The sequence below is a fragment of the Trichomycterus rosablanca genome, chromosome 7, assembly GCF_030014385.1.
Source record: "Trichomycterus rosablanca isolate fTriRos1 chromosome 7, fTriRos1.hap1, whole genome shotgun sequence".
NCBI lineage: Eukaryota > Metazoa > Chordata > Actinopteri > Siluriformes > Trichomycteridae > Trichomycterus > Trichomycterus rosablanca.
In genome coordinates, this window is record NC_085994.1 from 88,728 (window position 1) to 102,027 (window position 13,300).

The window sequence follows — 13,300 nt, forward strand, 5'->3', positions numbered from 1 at the left end:
GTGCATGGTACACCCCTCCCAAATAACAACGTGTCACTAATATTCCATTCATGTTTTTCTTCTTCTGCTGTGTTTGTCCATGAACCGGTCCTGCAGGTTGTGAGATATCAACCCCGAGCTCACTCCAACATGATTGGACGGTCTGTAAGAGGTGTGGTTGTATACAGCTTTCTGATTGGACAAAAGTTGGTGCAAAGCAACCATTTCAATTTTTATTATTTTTACATGAATCAATAGTGTGACGAGTTCACCTGTCTTACATCAGCATGATAAAAGTGCTCTAGCAACACCCTACAAACCACCTGAAATACCTTCATCATTACATATAATACATTATTACTGCCGGATCTACCATAGTGACCCTTAAGTAATGTTGTACCACAACCTGGACCTGTGAATTTGGGGCGTGGCAACACCCACAGAGCATCAAACTCACCCAATACATTTATAGCAAATCCACCTACTGTTATGTTTTTAAAAGGAAGCCAAACTTCACACAAACATTACAGAGAACCAAACCCAGATCTCCAGAGCAGTGGAGTTGTGTAGCACCAACATTCTGAGCGTTTCTGAGAGAAATAAAAACAGTCTTTTGATAAACTTGCTCTTCTAGTTTCTGAGAGAATTCACTGGAACTCTGAGAGCCGTCAGAACAAGTTCAGGTTCCTAATCAAAGAGCCGATAGACACCGAACCCTCATGGGGTCACCACAGAGTCCAACAACAAACCAGAGGGTCAAAACTCCCAAATTTCTACAAAATATCAAACAGAAGTGAGAGTCTATAGAGCTGCATCATGGAGCAATATTTTATTTTAATTAATAATTTTATAAAACACAAATTTATCAGGTTTAGGTCACGTTACTCTTATTAATAATAATAATAATCTTATTATCGTCTCGTTCGTTTCTATTGTTAAATGTTTTGGTTATTTAATACTTCCTGTAATTTAAAATCCTGCTGGATTTTGTTCTTTTGTTGAAGCTCCTGCCATTTTCAGCTTCAGTTTCTTGACTGACTCTCATATTTGCTCCAGTGGAATCCAGTCGTTTATGTGAGAGGTTTCCACACAACACCAATGACTGACAGATCCACCTTAATGCTCAACAGTCAGCATGAGTGTTCTTTATATCATGTTTTATCAAAAATACTTCTGTTAGGGGTGCAGGATGTTCCACTAGCACACCACCACTGGGATTCTGAGTTCTCCAAGTTTGTATCTCAGCTCTGCTACCAGTCAGCTGGGCGCCCCGAGCAGGCACAATCAGCAGTACAGACAGTGCAGCAGACAAAATCAGTCATTAGTCTGCTGTGTGGAAAAAGACAGGAATAAAAAGTGGGCGGGGTCTTGGACGCTGTGTAAGGACCCTGGTTAGTAGCCTGAGACTCCTGTACAGAAGTGGAGGAACGTGGAGATCAGTGCGTGACTCTCCATGAGCAAGACCGACCTCACACACTGATCCACCGAAGTACAGGGGGATAAGAAAAGGTCGGTGGAGCGCACAGGAGTCGGAGGGAGGGCGTGTCAGGAGAAAATACCCTCCTCATACACCATCGGGGTCTCCAGCAGAGGAGGAACTGTGTGTGTGTGGTGTCCAGTACTGATGCGCTGGAGACACCTGCAGGACGGGAGTGTTAGTGCTGATTCAGCGCTGTGGGTAAAGAGTGACGCCACACTGTCATACCACATTAAACTCAGTCTAAATCATTCACACACACACACACACACTCTGTATGCTCTGTTGTACAAACATCTGGACCCAACATGTGGATGATCAGGGCTCCACCTCTGTAATGCCACACAGACTCGACACCATGGAAACATTTACCACAGACTCGAGCTCTGCTGATTAAACCTGGTACAAATTCTGCATTCCAGTTCATCTCAAATGTTCTGGATGGGTTAGTGTGTGCAGCATCGCGGCTTCTCCCTCCACAAACCCACCCAACCATTTCTTTGCTCTTATAAATGAAAGGGTATTCCCTAAACTCTTGTGAGTACAATTCTAAGCGGCTTAAACCATCAAAATCAGAAACAGCACCACACCACCACCCTCCTCCGCCACACTTCACAGCAACTTTGCATGTGGGTCTGTTAGATACACCGGCCACAGTACCAGGTTCTACTGCTCTAGAGTCCTATAGGCGTGTGCTTTACACCCCTTCAGCTGGAACTGGAGCTGCCCGTTGTGATCTTAAGTTTAAGTGCAACTGCTCATTAATGGATCCATAAAGCTGCTGAAGAGCAGATCTTTACCTAACGTTGCTTCCACAATGCTAAGCTACACACTTCAACGCTCTGTGTTCTGAGCTTGGGTTATACTGTTGAGCTGTTGTTGCTCCTGGATGTTCCACTTTACAGTAACCGAAGGTAAACGGAGCAGATCCAGCAGGAAACACATCGAATAAAAGTCTCACTCATCTCTCATGAAGCAGGAAACCACTGAGCTCCAGAGATCATTCACCAGTATTTCCACAAGTGTGTGAGTGCATGTGAGGAGTACACCAAGAGAACAGTACCAGCCTCAATGCCTGACTAGTGAGAGGTTTGGTGATGCATTTTTCTGGCAGGATTTTAGTCCGCTTGGGGGCCACATATGCAGAAACCAACACAAATGAATTCTGATTTAATCACCTGATAAACGTGATGGAAACGTTCTGTCCTGATGGGAGTGGTTTCATCCAGTATAGTAATGCCACATCCACAGTCCAGGAGTTCACTGATTGGTCGTTCATCCTCTTCATGAAGATGTTCCTGTGGACTGTAGAGGAAGGTTACATGTGTGTGTGTGTGTGTGTGCGTGTGTGTTTCCTGTACGTCCACGTCGGCAGGATGAAGGTGAGCGAAGGAACGTAAACACACCTGAGTAACGATCATCAGGATCGAGTCATTCAAAATCCTGCACTACTACATAGCTGTGGCACACACACATGCACACACTCTCACTCTTACACACACACACACACACACACACACACACACTCACACACATATACACACTCTCACTCTTACACACACACACACACACACACTCACACACATATACACACTTTCACACGGCAGACAATCCCAAATCCCATATTAAACTCTTCATTGCTTTAACAAAGGCACATTCACATGCGTGTGTGTGCGTGTGTGCGTGTGAGCGTGTGTGCGTGTGTGTATGTGTGTGTGTGTGTGTGTGTGTGAGAAGTTCTCATGGGAAACAGGAAAGAGAGAATAAAGAATGTTAAAGAGACGATTTGGAATAAAGAAATGCGACATTTTAGGGATTAATTCACACGGCTAGACTCAGACAATAACGTCTCACAGCGTCTCTTACTGGGACAGTTTAGGACAGTGAGGAATAATTGTGGCGCCTGAGAGCAGTGTTATGTGATGTAGGACAATATGGGACAGTGAGGGACAGTGAGGGATAATTATGGGGTCTGAGAGCAGTGTGGGATGATGGGATGGTGTAAGAATATGTGGGACAGTATTAGATTAGGATGTAGGGATAATAATAATGGGCCAATCAGGGACAGAGTAGGACAGTGTTAGACAGTGTACAGTTGGGGAGTTTGAGGCAACAGTTTGGGGAAGATCGTTCCAGTACGCCTGTGCCACTGAGCCATAACCTGGTTTGGTTTGATGAGGTTTGTGTACAGCAGGGTTTTTTAATCTTATCTTATCTTAAGCAACCCACATTTTGTCCATTATTATTTTTCTCTGCGACCCATTTTCCAGCTCATGACCCACCTAAGGGTCGTGACCCAGGCTTTAAAATCACTGTTGTAGAGGAACTTGAGCTCCAGAAAAATGAACTGGAATGTCAGGATTTACTGGATTTAATGTTTGGGATCATTTGAAAGTCATGTGACTCTCGGTGACCTTCAATCACCCAGAGTGAAAATAAATCCAGAATCATTTCGGGGTGTTGAGTCTTGTGTTGAGTTTTGTGTTGAGTCTTGTGTTGAGTTTTGTGTTGAGTCTTGTGTTGAGTCTTGTGTTGATTCCTGTGTTGTGTTGAGTCTCTAGACTGAATTACCCAGAATGCTGAAGTTAAAAACACATTAGATATTTATTTAAATAAATTGATAGTAAAATGTTCATTGAGAATCAAACCCATGATGTTCAGACAGTGACGGGGGTCTAAATAATTACACACTGTACATTACAGACAGCAGTAGCAGGGTGTTGGTTGCCAGGGTGAACTCAGCATTAGAGGTTCTAATCTTAACCCTGGTTGGACATTTGATTCTTTTTACTGTCACATGAGCGCTGAACCTCTCGAACTGGACTTTCCTACAGAGTGTGTGTGTGTGTGTGTGTGTGTGTGTGTGTGTGTGTGTGTGAATAAGACCATGTCATTTTTATTCTGGTATTTATTTACACATTTTGAAACCTAAAACTGGACACACACAAACACACACGCAAACACACACACACACGCAAACACACACGCAAACACACACACACACGCAAACACACACGCAAACACACACACACACAATAGAGGGAAGTGTGTGTATTGATGGTAAAAGCAGGGCGCGTTCATTCTTTTATTTGTAACGGCTTTAACCATTATGAATGTGTGATTGTGTGTGTGTGTGTGTGTGTGTGTAATGTCATAGTTGTAGTTTTCTAAATGACAGGCGTGGGAACACACTCCTGCACTTCTGATTGGTTTAGAAAGTGTGCATGACTTTTACAGGCTTCTGATTGGCTTAGAGGTGTGGGCTCACCTTCACAGAGGTTACTAGAGTTCAGGTGTTTAACCTCAGTCTGGAACCTTGTGTAACCACAGAGCGTTCCTCTCACGTCCAAATATTCTCCACAATTCACTCTGACGTGCTGAAGCAGATCCTCCACTCTAACCCTAACCCTAGTCTACTGTAGGGGTGGAGTTTTGTATGTTCTCTCTGTGCCCATGAAGGGTGATTGGCTGTTCTAAATTTCTCCTGGGTTTAAATGAGCGAGTGAAAGTAAAGTGTGATGATCCTGACCCACTGCCATCCTGACCAGGAATAAGTGCTTACTGGGTGAGAGTTAAACCCAGGAGTCTGAACCACCAGCAGTTCTGGCCACACCATCAGTTTATTTCAGTTCAGATGTGCTGGGTTTGGTTTCCTCCTGGTCCTAGGCTCTGAAGGTTCCTCATGCTCTTTGGCCTCTGATGGACTTTGTGATCATCTTCTCATCTTCTAACGTCCTGGTTCCTCAGATGAATCAGTTCCTGAAGGAGAGTCCACACCTCCTCCTCACCTCCTCCTCCTCACCTCCCCTCTTCATCTCTGTTCATTCATCTGCTCCACGTCTCAGTGGTCACTCTGACCTGAGATGTTGGATGAAGACCTTGATGAAGATAATTCTCCATAAACATCAGGTCTCAGAGACGCTACAGCAGATTAACACAAACATTCCTGATAGTCGAGAAAATAAAAATTTATGAATCACAAATCAGACAGAAATAAAATCTAACAGAGTCAAAAATATACGGACAGCAGCTTAGACGCTTCATGTGATGAACTTCACAACCTCCTGCATCCTCATTTCTGATTATGATTTATTACAGCTGTTGATTTTCTGTGCCTATATAAATAGGGCTAGTTTGAAAACCATGGAACAGTGGTCTCTTTGCCAAGGTTTGGAAGTAATGATATGCCTATATAAACATCAGTGTCATTCCAGAAGCATAAAAACCAGGTCTGCCGTTAATCACCTGCTGGATTACTGACCACAGCTGATCAAGCTTTATGTCACCATGGACTTTAAGGCTGCTGTAAAAGAAAGAAGCTCCAGAATCGAGACCCTGAAGCTGGACTGATTGTTGCTGATGCAGGAGCTTCTCTCAGGCATGACAGCATCTCGTCTCTGGTGAGGTGCAGCTCACTTGACTGTGAGCAGTGACTCCTGTGTATTATCAGATGTTGATTTGGAGTAGATCGGTTGTTTGGTTGTTCCTGGATTGATCATCCAGACAAATTTTAAATAACCAGCAGGACAAGAAAAGAAATAACAAAAGATCTTTTTTAGTTTATTTTATTTTTGCCGCTCTACCATCCTCCTGTTTTAAAGAATATCCCACTACCGCTGGGATCCAGGGTTCGAATATCCAGTGGTGCTATCGGCCAGTCGGGCACCTACATACAGACATGACTGGCTGTGTCTGAGGGTGGAGGTGGTCGAGGCCCCACGAAAAAAAACACAGTTAAATAATAAAGCTTTAACATTAATAATAACATAAATAGTTTAGATGAAGGTTCGATTTTGCTGATGATGTGAGACGTTTCTTTGGTCGTTCTGATGTTTGTTTTTGATGAAATGAGGGATTGTGGGTAGTTTGGTTGATAAATGATTCAGTAGAGTTTCTGTTTTAATCACCTGCTTCATTTCTGATCTGTGATTATTACAGTTACACTGCAGTGAAATTCCAGTGAAGTTCCAGTTAAGTGGTACCAGATTTATGCAGAATTGTTGAAAATTATTCATATTTAAATACAGAATTTATTCCTAAATGTAAACAGAAATATAAAAGAACAGAAATGTTTTCAATGAAGCTCCAGCAGCAGAAAAACATCCTGACACCCTGTGCTAAGTGCTGTAGGGAAAAGAGTCTCACTGTTTTATCAGTATATATAAATAAATAAATAAACATGCGAACAATAAATCAATCTTTTTTTTTGACAGATCTGAAACCCCTGAAGTACCAGTTTAAATCTTAAGATTTCTTCTGTTTAACCATTTCAGCCATTTTAGCTGTTTTTTATTTTGAATATTCAATAAATATTAAAAAGTATTACGTTTTTTTCTTGTAGTTGTTAATCTGCTATTTTCAGTAAAAAGTTTAATTAGAATGAAATTAATTTAAAAAATCCAATTAAAAGAATGAAATTACAGACAATAAAAACGTGTCTGATTCTAGTTTCTACTTTAACTGAATATTAACAGAAACAAATTAAATTAATAAATAAAAATAATCTGATGAATGATATTTTACTCCAACATTAAATAAAATCATTATTATTTATGTATTTCATTATTTTAGTGATTATTATATTTACTAAACTGATTAAATCAGACGCTTCAGAAGTGAAACGCATTGGTGCTGATCATTAGTCTTACGGCGCCACCTGCTGGTCATGTAGTGCAGTTCCACTCTCACACAGGTTGGAAAAGCTGAACGTTGATAGGAGGAAGTGACGTTTGATGGGGATGGATCGACTCGGTTTCAGACCTTGTGAAAACACACCTGAACATGACGGAGGTGAAGTGACCAGGGTCTAGGTGAATCCTGGACTCCTGATTTTGAGGTGAAATCAGTTTCAGCAGAAGCTTGAAGGTAAAATAAAGACGAACTTCTTTTTAAAGTAAAACTGCAGGTGAAAGTGAAAGTAAAATAAAGCAGCACAAACAAACTATCTGCAAATTACAGGAACTTTAGGAGGAACCAGAATTTAGGAGGAACCTCCATCCTGTCTGGAGGATAATCTGAATGATTTAGATTTAAACAAACTATAAATAAATAAAATAATTAAAAATGTAAAGTTAAAAAGTAAACAGTGAAAAGTCTCGGCAGATTCCTGAGGTATCCGGGAGCAGCAGTGATTGTACCAGTGTGAGCTTGTACAGGGGTTGGACAAAATAACTGAAACACCTGGTTTTAGACCACAATAATTTATTAGTATGGTGTAGGGCCTCCTTTTGCGGCCAATACAGCGTCAATTCGTCTTGGAAATGACATATACAAGTCCTGCACAGTGGTCAGAGGGATTTTAAGCCATTCTTCTTGCAGGATAGTGGCCAGGTCACTACGTGATGCTGGTGGAGGAAAACGTTTCCTGACTCGCTTCTCCAAAACACCCCAAAGTGGCTCAATAATATTTAGATCTGGTGACTGTGCAGGCCATGGGAGATGTTCAACTTCACTTTCATGTTCATCAAACCAATCTTTCACCAGTCTTGCTGTGTGTATTGGTGCATTGTCATCCTGATACACGGCACTGCCATTGGATGCACATGGTCCTCCAGAATGGTTCGGTAGTCCTCGGCAGTGACGCGCCCATCTAGCACGAGTATTGGGCCAAGGGAATGCCATGATATGGCAGCCCAAACCATCACTGATCCACCCCCATGCTTCACTCTGGGCATGCAACAGTCTGGGTGGTACGCTTCTTTGGGGCTTCTCCACACCGTAACTCTCCCGGATGTGGGGAAAACAGTAAAGGTGGACTCATCAGAGAACAATACATGTTTCACATTGTCCACAGCCCAAGATTTGCGCTACTTGCACCATTGAAACCGACGTTTGGCATTGGCACGAGTGACCAAAGGTTTGGCTATAGCAGCCCGGCCGTGTATATCGACCCTGTGGAGCTCCCGACGGACAGTTCTGGTGGAAACAGGAGAGTCGAGGTGCACATTTAATTCTGCCGTGATTTGGGCAGCCGTGGTTTTATGTTTTTTGGATACAATCCGGGTTAGCACCCGAACATCCCTTTCAGACAGCTTCCTCTTGCGTCCACAGTTAATCCTGTCGGATGTGGTTTGTCCTTCTTGGTGGTATGCTGACATTACCCTGGATACCGTGGCTCTTGATACATCACAAAGACTTGCTGTCTTGGTCACAGATGCGCCAGCAAGACGTGCACCAACAATTTGTCCTCTTTTGAACTCTGGTATGTCACCCATAATGTTGTGTGCATTGCAATATTTTGAGCAAAACTGTGCTCTTACCCTGCTAATTGAACCTTCACACTCTGCTCTTACTGGTGCAATGTGCAATTAATGAAGATTGGCCACCAGACTGGTCCAATTTAGCCATGAAACCTCCCACACTAAAATGACAGGTGTTTCAGTTTCATTGTCCAACCCCTGTAGGTTTAGTACTAGCTCAGTGGTGAAGGTACTGCACTTAGTAATCAGAAGGATGCTGGTTCCAGCACAAGCCTGATTCAGAGGTTTGATCATGTGATTATGAATGGAGGGGCTTTACAGGCTAATCAATATACAGGCTAATAGCATGAATTAATATCTTATTTCATGAGTGATTAATCATTGATTCCTGCATGTAATACATTAATGAATTCATTATGAATATGCACAAGTTCATTTTGTCTAATGTAAGTGGTGGACAAGGTACACAAACCATGTAGTTGAGTTAAAGTAGAGATATCCAAGGTGAAATATTACTCCAGTAAAAGTAGTAGTAAAAGTAAAATACTCTAGTAAAGTACTTACCTTAAAATACTTAAAGTATTTACCTTCAAATGTACTTAAGTATGAAAGTAAAAGTAGCATGATTTATTATGGCTCTCTGTGAGTCTGAAAGTCTCCAGTGCAACAACAGACACACATTAGGCTCATATGTAATCATATCTATATGTCTAAACCAATCAGAGATAGTGAAGGGCGGGACCAGCGTCATCAACGGTGGGCGTTACACAGCGAAGTTAATTGTAGTAATATCATGGCGGAGTGTGTAGGATATGTGCGAGCATTTGTGCTGCTGTTACAGATGTTGGTTTTTATGTAAAAACATCAATTAAATATCGGTGATAAGAAGACGTGACGTGTTTGTCTCAGTTGTTGTTTTCTTCAGTTTACTGACGTGAGAAGAGTTTTGTGCTCCACTCTCACCGCGACTCTTGACGTAAATAACCGATTTGCTCAGCGCTCGACTCGATAGATAAAACATCATTAAAGTTCCACAACACAAACATCTGTGTGAAATAACCACCAAACCCAGTCTAACATCTCCACATGTATCTGTGTTTAACTGGATTTACTTCACGTGTGGTGTTTATATTTCACGTTAAACGTTGTTTGTTCTGTCCGGGTCACTTTTACCACGTCATATCACAGTTCATCTTTTTTTTAAGGCACATTAAAAATATCAGCTGCAAACTGACTCAAAATGTAATAATGTCATGTCATGTAGCCTATGTCAATAATATGCGTCTCGTTACTGCATTAACCATATATAATATTCTTATCATTAAATGAGATTTGAAGCCCTTTAAACACTTGCACTTTTAATTTAGATTTTCTTTTTATTTCATTTATCTTGAGTTTAAATTTCAGCTCAGTGAAGCACTTTAAGCACCAACACTTTTTCAGTAAGTTACCTTTCTTGTAGAATTGTGCTTCAAATAAAGAACTTTATGTTGACCAGATTGTTAGTTAATCATTTATAAGTCAATATTGCCTATATGGACAGCGATAAAAAAAAAAAGTGAACCTGTAAAACTGAGGTGTTAAATGCGATGCGGTCGAAAATTTGGGTGCACCTAACTTTTGTGCTGGTGCACCTAAGAAAAAAAAGTTAAGAGCACCAGTGCAACCAGTGCAAAAAGTTAGTCTAGAGCCCTGAGCCCTGTGATCAGAGGTAACGAGCACGTAGTGATTCTGATTCTGAACAATTCAGTTCAAATCTGATTCATAATAAAGCAGAAACGTTTTAATCAGGTTTTATTTCATGTTTAATTTCATTAGAACTTTAATCATTTCTGTGTTTTAGTCTGATGGAGGGTGAAAGATCAGACTCACCTGGATCCAGCTGTTTGTCTATGAAAACTGATTGGTCGATGGATCCTCCAATGAAGTTTGGAGCTGGAGATGGTTCAGCTGATCTGAGGTCAGTTCAAGCTGTGGGGTGATGGTGTGGCAGCAGTGGGGTGATGATGAGGCAGCGGTGATGATGAGGCAGCAGTGGGGTGATGGTGTGGCAGCTGTGGGGTGATGGTAGTGGGGTGATGGTGTGGCAGCAGTGGGGTGATGGTGTAGCAGCAGTGTGGTGAGGATGTGGCAGCAGTGGGGTGATGTGGCAGCAGTGGGGTGCCGGTGAGGCAGCAGTGGGATGAGGATGTGGCAGCAGTGGGGTGATGTGGCAGTGTTTAGGTTGGATAAAAACCAGGTGAGCAGCTGCATTTTGGATGAGTTGTAGGGGTTTAATAGTGGACATGGGAGCTCCTGCCAGGAGGGAGTTGTGGTGTCTAGTGTAGGTTTCTTAAGAAGGGGAATGACCTGAGCCTCCTTAAAAGCAGTAGGGACAACACCTGATGTCAGGGAGTGGTTGATGATGGGTGTGATGAAGGGGATTAGGTCCTGTGAGATGTCTTTGAGGATGGTGGATGGTATAGGGTTGAGTGTGCATGTAGTGGGATTGCTGGATGAGAGGAGCTGTGTAACCTCATCCATGGTGAGTGGGGTGAAGCTGGTGAGTGTGTTGGTGGGTTGAGGGTCAGTTGAAAGTGGGTCAGTCGGAGAGAAGGATTGATTGATTTTGTCAGTAGCAGTAAGAGAGGCAGATGGGGGAGGAGGAGGAGGGTTCAGAAGTGAAGAAAAGATAGCATGAAGCTTACGTGAATCAGCAGCAGATTGTTCGAGCTTGGCTTTGTAAAAAGATGTTTTTGCAGCAGTCACGTCAGATGAGAACCTGGACAGCAGATCGTGGTAGGAGTGGAGATCAACACCAAGCTTAGATTTCCTCCACTTTCTCTCAGCTGCCCTTAATTCTCTTCTGTTGCTGCACAATGCATCTGAAAGCCGAGGAGCAGGGTGAGAAGGTTTTTCTCGTTTGAGGGAGGGAGGGCAGAGCTGATCAAGAGATGTTGAAAGAGAAGAGAGTAGAGTATTGGTAGCAGAGTTGAGTGGACGGGTAGCAAGCATGTCAGGGTTAGGTAGAGATCAGTGAGGAGAAAGATAGAGAGTGAAGATTAGGGCGTGTTGTGAAAGTGTAGGTGTGGTTGGAAGTAGAAAGCATTAGGAGATAGAGAGAGAAGGACACAAAGTGATGGTCGGAGAGGTGAAGGGGCGTCACAGTGAGGTCAAGAGCAGAGGATGGACAGATGAAGACCAGGTTAAAGAGGAGGTCGAAAGATGAAAGGAGAGGAAGAAGTAGGGAGGTTAAAGTCACCAAGAAGAGTCAGAGGAGTTCCATCTGATGGGAAGAAACTCAGAACAACATCCAGCTCTTCTATTCAGTCTCCCAGTTATTCAGGTGGCCTATAGACAACAGTAATATGAAGGGTTATTAGGAAGGTAACAGTAACAGCATAAAACTTAAAGGCTGGGTTAAGTTGACGCCCTGATCCCGGGTTATACAAGTAATATTTTGGGCTGAGCGGGTGCTGATGAGGAAGAATCACCTTCAGACATTGTGAAAACACTCCTGAGTTTATATGAACATGATGAAGGAACTCTGGACGTTTTTAGGTGAAACCAAAATCAGTTTCTGTCTCCAAACATGAGAAATTTTCCATTTTCACACACTGAAGTTTTACTGATCTTATTTTCATCCAGTTTATCTTTAATATTAAATTTAGCTTGAATTAGCATGAAAGTGTCACGTTTGATCTGCACTAGCGCTTCTAATAACTCCTGTGTTTAGTCTGATGGAGGGTCAGAGATCAGACTCACCTGGACTCAGGTCGATGGATCCTCCACCAAAACTGAGAGATGGTTCTGCTGATCAGAGGTAACGAGCATGTAGTGATTCTGATTCTGAACGATTCAGTTTAAATCTGATTCATAATAAAGCAGAAACGTTTTAATCAGGTTTTATTTCATGTTTAATTTCATTAGAACTTTAATCATTTCTGTGTTTAGTCTGATGGAGGGTGAAAGATCAGACTCACCTGGATCCAGCTGTGTGTCTATGAAAACTGATTGGTCGATGGATCCTCCAATGAAGTTTGGAGCTGGAGATGGTTCAGCTGATCTGAGGTCAGTATGATGAGTTTTATTGTGGTGCTTTTATACATCGTTTACTCTACAGAATAATCAGACTGATTCATTAAGATTTAGGTGTCTGAACTTCAGTCTGATCTTGTTTCTGAGGTTTGAGGTCTATATATTCCAGTCTTAATCCCTCTGATCCACACTAAGTCTGAACTGCTCAGATATCAAATCATCGATATTAACCTCTTTCGGCCTTTCGGGAAACCACTGCTCCATCATTACAGCGGTGACCTGAGCCATACAGCTAGCTTCAGACCAAATCCAGGAGAACTGCCAGCTGAACTGTATAATCTGCACAGATTTAAACTGGCAGCAGTGGGGTGATGATGTGGCAGCAGTGGGGTGATGATGAGGCAGCAGTGGGGTGATGATGAGGCAGCAGTGGGGTGATGGTGTGGCAGCAGTGGGGTGATGTGGCAGCAGTGGGGGATGATGTGGCAGCAGTGGGGTGATTGTGTGGCAGCAGTGGGGGGATGGTGTGGCAGCAGTGGGGTGATGGTGTGGCAGCAGTGGGGTGATGATGTGGCAGTGTTTAGGTTGGTTAAAAACCAGGTGAGCAGCTGCATTTTGGATGAGTTGT